The sequence below is a fragment of the Seriola aureovittata genome, chromosome 2, assembly GCF_021018895.1.
Source record: "Seriola aureovittata isolate HTS-2021-v1 ecotype China chromosome 2, ASM2101889v1, whole genome shotgun sequence".
NCBI lineage: Eukaryota > Metazoa > Chordata > Actinopteri > Carangiformes > Carangidae > Seriola > Seriola aureovittata.
Window position 1 is genome coordinate 6,386,167 of NC_079365.1, and position 6,005 is coordinate 6,392,171.

Here is a 6,005-nt window from a genome sequence, read left to right on the forward strand (position 1 = left end):
GGATTGTTTCAGTTGAATGTGGACCTGTCATTCCAGAGTGGGGGGAAAAAAAAAAAAAAAAAAGAAATCTGTTGTGAGATGTCCAAGTTCAAAATTCACAGTGTTGAGGCACAACAGACCTTGTGCTGCACTCCAGCAGGCAGCGCTCCTGAAATGCACCGTCACTCTGAACCATGGCAGGCCTTGTTGCCCCGTCAGTAAATTACTACTGTTCACTGTTCTGTCGACTCAAAGTGGAAAAAAACCAGCGCGTTGCACTGATCAGATGACAATACAAACTCTCTGAGAGGCGATGTGTGGAAGTATTCTGGATTCTGCAAACCTGATAATCAGACTGAATTGATGGTTCGTTTCTCTTCATTATTTGTCTGTTGTTCATCATTCATCAAATTCTGTATTCTTTCCGGGGGGTTGGGGGGGGGGGGGGTTACTTACTTACTTAATGCTGTCATTTTTCTGTATATATTTCACATTCAAAGCAGTGATGTTATTGGGAAGCCAAATAGGAAGATGACATAGTCAGTCTAAATCCCACCTACAAAGCTCTGACTGGTCAATTGCTTCCCAAACTGGTGAAAGAGCACCAACAAACTCAACCTGTTTGAATCACTGACCAAATTAGTGATATGGGTGATAAGACTCAGACCACCATGTTCTGAGCTCTTAATGTTTGTCTATTTGTTTGTTTTGCCCTCTCCATTCAGCAGGGAGTGACTGGACAACAGCCAAGTTTCCATCCAAATTTTTTCTGTTTCCATTGCACTTTGTGTGAATGTTCATGGTTCCGCTAACCAGTGGTAAGAACTGCTTAACATCCATTCAAACCTCCCGCTCTGTCACACAAGTAACGCTGTAACATCTCTGCAGACCTACACGAAGAAGTTATGGGTGACTGTATGTCACATCAAGAAAGTTGACAGGTTGATTCAAGTCCTGTTAAAAACACACTGGAACACACGAGTAGGGTCGCAGTTTCACAGTATACTGTGGTATGAAATTGACGGTTATCCTACAGTGTACATTTGCTTGTCTGCGAAAGAAAAATTAAACTGGACGTTGAATCTCATATGCATGTGCACATCTCCTTTTCTCCTAATAGTACAGTTTGCTTTATGTATTTTAAAGAAAAAATACTTATGTTATTTCTTTTGTTCAAACAGGAGATGTACATGTACAGCGTTCTTTTAATATTATTATTAGTAGTAGTACTATTATGTTCTTATTTGTTTTATTTATTTTCAAAATGGAGACTTTTTACACATCCTTCCATTAGAAAATGTTTTTAAGTTTCAATTTTAATGAAGCGCTTTAATTCCATTATGGATCATTGTAACAGATAATAAAAATAATTGTGTAACACCGTTACACCGTGAAACCGTGAATTTTTTTCTGAGCCGGTTATCGTATTGTAAAAACCTCATACCGTGGCAAACCAACATACAAGTATAAAAAGAAACCGCCAACACATCAGAGCGACTGACCTAACAACCTCAAATACTCTGATGTAGGATTATTCGTTTGAATTAATTCAAATGAATTTCATGCTCTCATTCATTCAAGCTTGATTTTTTTGAAGCGACAGCGCCACTTGAGGAACCATCGACAATGATTAGATGTCCTTGGCCGTTAAAAGCAAACAGTATGAATTCTTAAATCAAGTAGCATTCTTCATTTTCAGTCCAGGGAAAACCATTTACCATTTACCTCAGTGTCCTCATGTGGTTACTGTCCAGCAAATGTTGCTCCAAATTATCCCTTCGCTTTTATTTTCCCCATTTGAATTTACTATCAGTTGAGCCAGCAATTTAGTTTTTTTTTTTCCCAATGAATAATGTGACACTGAGTGTCCCTTGAGTTTCACTTGATATTGTCTTCCTTATTTGTTCTTTCATTTGACTCCACTTGAACATCATTTAAAAAAAACAAGCACAGAGAGTTGGTCCTCATCGTTACTTTAAACCCTCTCACATTAATCATCAATTCATCAGATCACTTGTCTTTGTGTTCACCCGCTTCAATAACTCTTAGAACAGATGAGAGTCACCTCCAAACAGTGTCTTCATCATACAAGTGCCGAGCACAGAAATCCCCACAATTCCCTGTTTCTTTATCCAATGTCAACAGCTGACAGTCTTTCAAAGTCAAATGTGGTGTCAGTTTCAATAATTAAAGCTGTTTGTATTTCAAATAGAATATTTCATTTACAAAAAAAAGCCATATCTGGAGCAACACCATTGGATGGACAGCTTTGCATCAATGATGGAAAAGAGTAACCACTCTAAGCCCATCCCCCCACCTGTGAAAATGATTACATTTTATGATTAAAAGGAAAAATAATTGAATAGCCCTGAAAAACTCCAGTTAATATTGACATTTTACACAGTGGATTTGAGATGCAAACAACATAGACTATTCTGTTATTGTTGTATTCTTTAGATCAAAGGGGGCTTTAATAAGGCCATTATAAATACATCTGAAAATTCACTCTGATATTCAGCAAACAAATCAATACAGGATGTGCACCGTTCATTGGTCTTTTATTGTGGCACTGTAGGCCGTTGCTGAGGTACCACACCATAATGAACAAAAACCGTGCAGGGCTTCGGCGCCCCCGCTGTGTTCAAAGTCAGTCATATCCAGCGTACTTTATAATTGAAATAAAGGTAATCTCTCCATTCCTTTGAGCTGCTGCTTACATTCTTCTGCTGCTGTCTACAAAAAACATGCAATGACCCAGTGGTGGTAGGAGTCCATTAAAGAATATGGTCACCACAACAGTCAAGTGCTTTGCTGCTGATCGATGAGATGCTGATGTCCAGCACTCACCAAGAGCTGAGGTGTTCTGACATCTCAGACTCACAAAACCAGCATGAAGCGTTATCAGATGTATATATCTCCTGACCCTTTAGTGAATTTCTTTAGGATGTACAATAAGCCAGAAATTTCCTCATAATTTATTGAACAGCAGTGGCAAAGTGTATCCCTAAATCTATATCCCTGTTACGCTCCTCGTTTGGAAGCACGTTGACGGTTGATTAGGCCTCAACACCCCTGTCCTTCACCACCAGCCTACTTTATTCCTTTGCAATATTGATGAGCTGCAGACCCCTCAGTGCAGGAGCATGGCCTAAAAGCCCCCTCGTCTGTCTTGGACCTGCGCTTCTGGGAGGGGGGAGTCCAGTGGACTCCACTGGCAACTGTGGGCTAAAGTGGTCAGAGCATTGTGGGTAGACTGCACGGCCCAAGATTATTTGAAAGTAAGAAACTTATAAAAAAAATAGCCAGGTAGAGTTGGCTGATGTGAATATGATTTTGTCATCTGTCAGAAATGATGGTGTTATTTACACAAAGGTAGCTCTAACTAAACTTATTATTTCAATACTAAATTACTTTGGACAATGTAAATCAGGGGTGAACCAGCTGCTTTATGGTATTATTAAAATTTTACAAGATTTTTGCACAAAGTAGCCTTATTTTTCAGACATTTAATTCACCAAAAACAGACATTGTTTTTTTTTTTTTTTTCTATAACAGACATTGTTTTAATCACGAGCAGCTTGTCAGCTGATATTCCATTCCACTGCTGTATATTACAATATACATATATTGAAAAAATTACACAGATTAATTTTATCCATATCGTCGACTTCTATTGCCAGGCATATAACATTTAAAACATTTTTTATGAATTGTTACATTTAAACATTTAAACCTAGAATTACTGCCTCACGGTTGTATGCCTCTGCCAACCAGCCAAATGTGTTCACAAGAGTGTTTTTGTCACAGTGAAGTTGACCTTCGACCATTTGGATATAGAATGTCATGACTTAATTTTATCCTTGTAGACATTTGAGTTAAATTGTGTCATAATTATTGTATGAATTTGTGAGTTATGGCTGGAAATGTGGTTTGTGAGGTCCCACCTTTATCAGGCTGATTTCAATATTCTTAGCCTCAGTAAATTCATAATTTACTAATAAATACTAATAATATGTAAACGTGACTATTTGTAGCTCAACAAAATAAATAATTAAAAGATTCAGTAACGTAATGTAATTTCCTTCTAATTTCTGTGGAAATTTCTTGGGAAATACCCAGGTAATCTGAGACAGATGTTTGAGTGTTTTGAGTTTCGAAGTAGTAGTTGATTTCCAGAGAATTATCATTTTAAAAAATGGAAGAAAATATAATTGTACAAGTAACTGAATAAATAAATAGGGTAAACCCAAATAATAATTAGAAAAAAACAACTTAGGGACTTTCTTTTTGGTGTCTGAGATGGGGGTGGGGGACTTCAACTCATGATCTCAGTATTTCTGTGTTCCTGGATCTCAGTGGTGAACTGAAAACTTACAGATCTCGAAATATTTATATTAAATTGTGATGTGACTGTCATTTCTGCCCATCCATGACACCAGACTACAATGGAGGCCTTGATCCAAACCCAATCTTTATCCAAAATAAATGTTGCAACAGAGCTGTCATGTTCTGAGCCAGTACAGAAGTATTTAGAAAAAGCTGCTTGTGTTTTTTCTGTTCAGATACTATTACAGTATATGTACATTTGCACAGTAATAAAAAAGTTTTATTTGATGGACAAATTTTTCTCTCCTATACTGTAGCTGTTGCTTAATACAGTATATTACTATTTCCCTATATCCTGGTTGCAACAAGTCCAGGCAAGTTCACTGAGAGATTCTGGGAAATGAAGGAAATAATAAACAGGAGCAAACCGAAATAAGGAAGGATGGGCAAAAGTGTGTAACATCCACACCATCATTCTGACTGTCTCAGCTGGAGGTTTTTATTAGGTTCCTGCAGATCTCTGTTGGCCATTTAATAATGAAACACAACAACAAAGCAACAGTGGTAATAAGATATCATGGAAACGGAGCAACACGATCTAGTTTACAAGCTGCGAGAGCTGGTGATTTAGTTCAGTTGTTTTATATTCACATTGTCAGTACTCCTCATTTGTCCTAACAACGTTTCACACAAACAGATGAATGTTTCTGGAGCGGAGTCATCGCACCCCACAGCCGGAGACGAGGCTGAGAGAAGTGATCAGCCGCCTCTCTCACCTACAGCACATGACCGCTACACGCCGCACCTCACTATTGTGCACTGCAGTATATAATAAACCTTGTTTGAAGTACATTAACCTGGCTCACAACAATGGTAATGTGCACCCTGAGGGGGAAACCGGTGTTATTGACTTCCTGTTCCTGGAATGTTTTTTCTCCTGACTGTTAACTGAACTCGTTTTAAGTTTGCAGGCATGTGTGGAAAGTGAACATATTAAAGATAAATGCTACTCTTTAAATTTTTGAATGGAGATTAACTGTTGATTGCAGCGAGGGCTGGACGTAGATGAGACGTGAGATAACAGCATTACTCCAACCCCCAAACATTTTTGCTCAGGAGTCAGGGGTCACAATGTCATTTTCAAACATTTATACATTTCATTTCTTCTAATTATATAATTTTACACAGTTTTGATATCAGAACATTTTTTTAATGTTTTCAAGACAACACTTGTCTTGATCGACATCCTCACTTTCAGTATTTCAGATAAGAATTTAAAAAAAACATGGAGGAGGCTGACAACAGCACTGATTTATTGATTGAATGACTGATTACATTATTGATTTTTGTTTTACACTTATTACAAAATACCGAGTAGATAAACTGAAGCATTCATGTTGTTTTTATAGCGGTGGCCTTTTCATGCATTTACACAATCCCACATCATGACTTATACAAAATCAATGGCACAGCTTTGATGAAAACATAAGAAATTTACAGTGACCAATAGCATCAAGCTTTACAATCCATTTGAACTACCCAAGAGGGAGCAGGGTTGTGGGCTGAAGGAGTGCTAGAAAGTCAGTTTAACATAAATCTAGTCAGGTAGAGGAATGTTAAACACAAAAACACAGACAAGAATAAATGACATCCACAAAAATGTGGACAGGTGTTTCAATAGATTCGCTGTGGTCTAATAC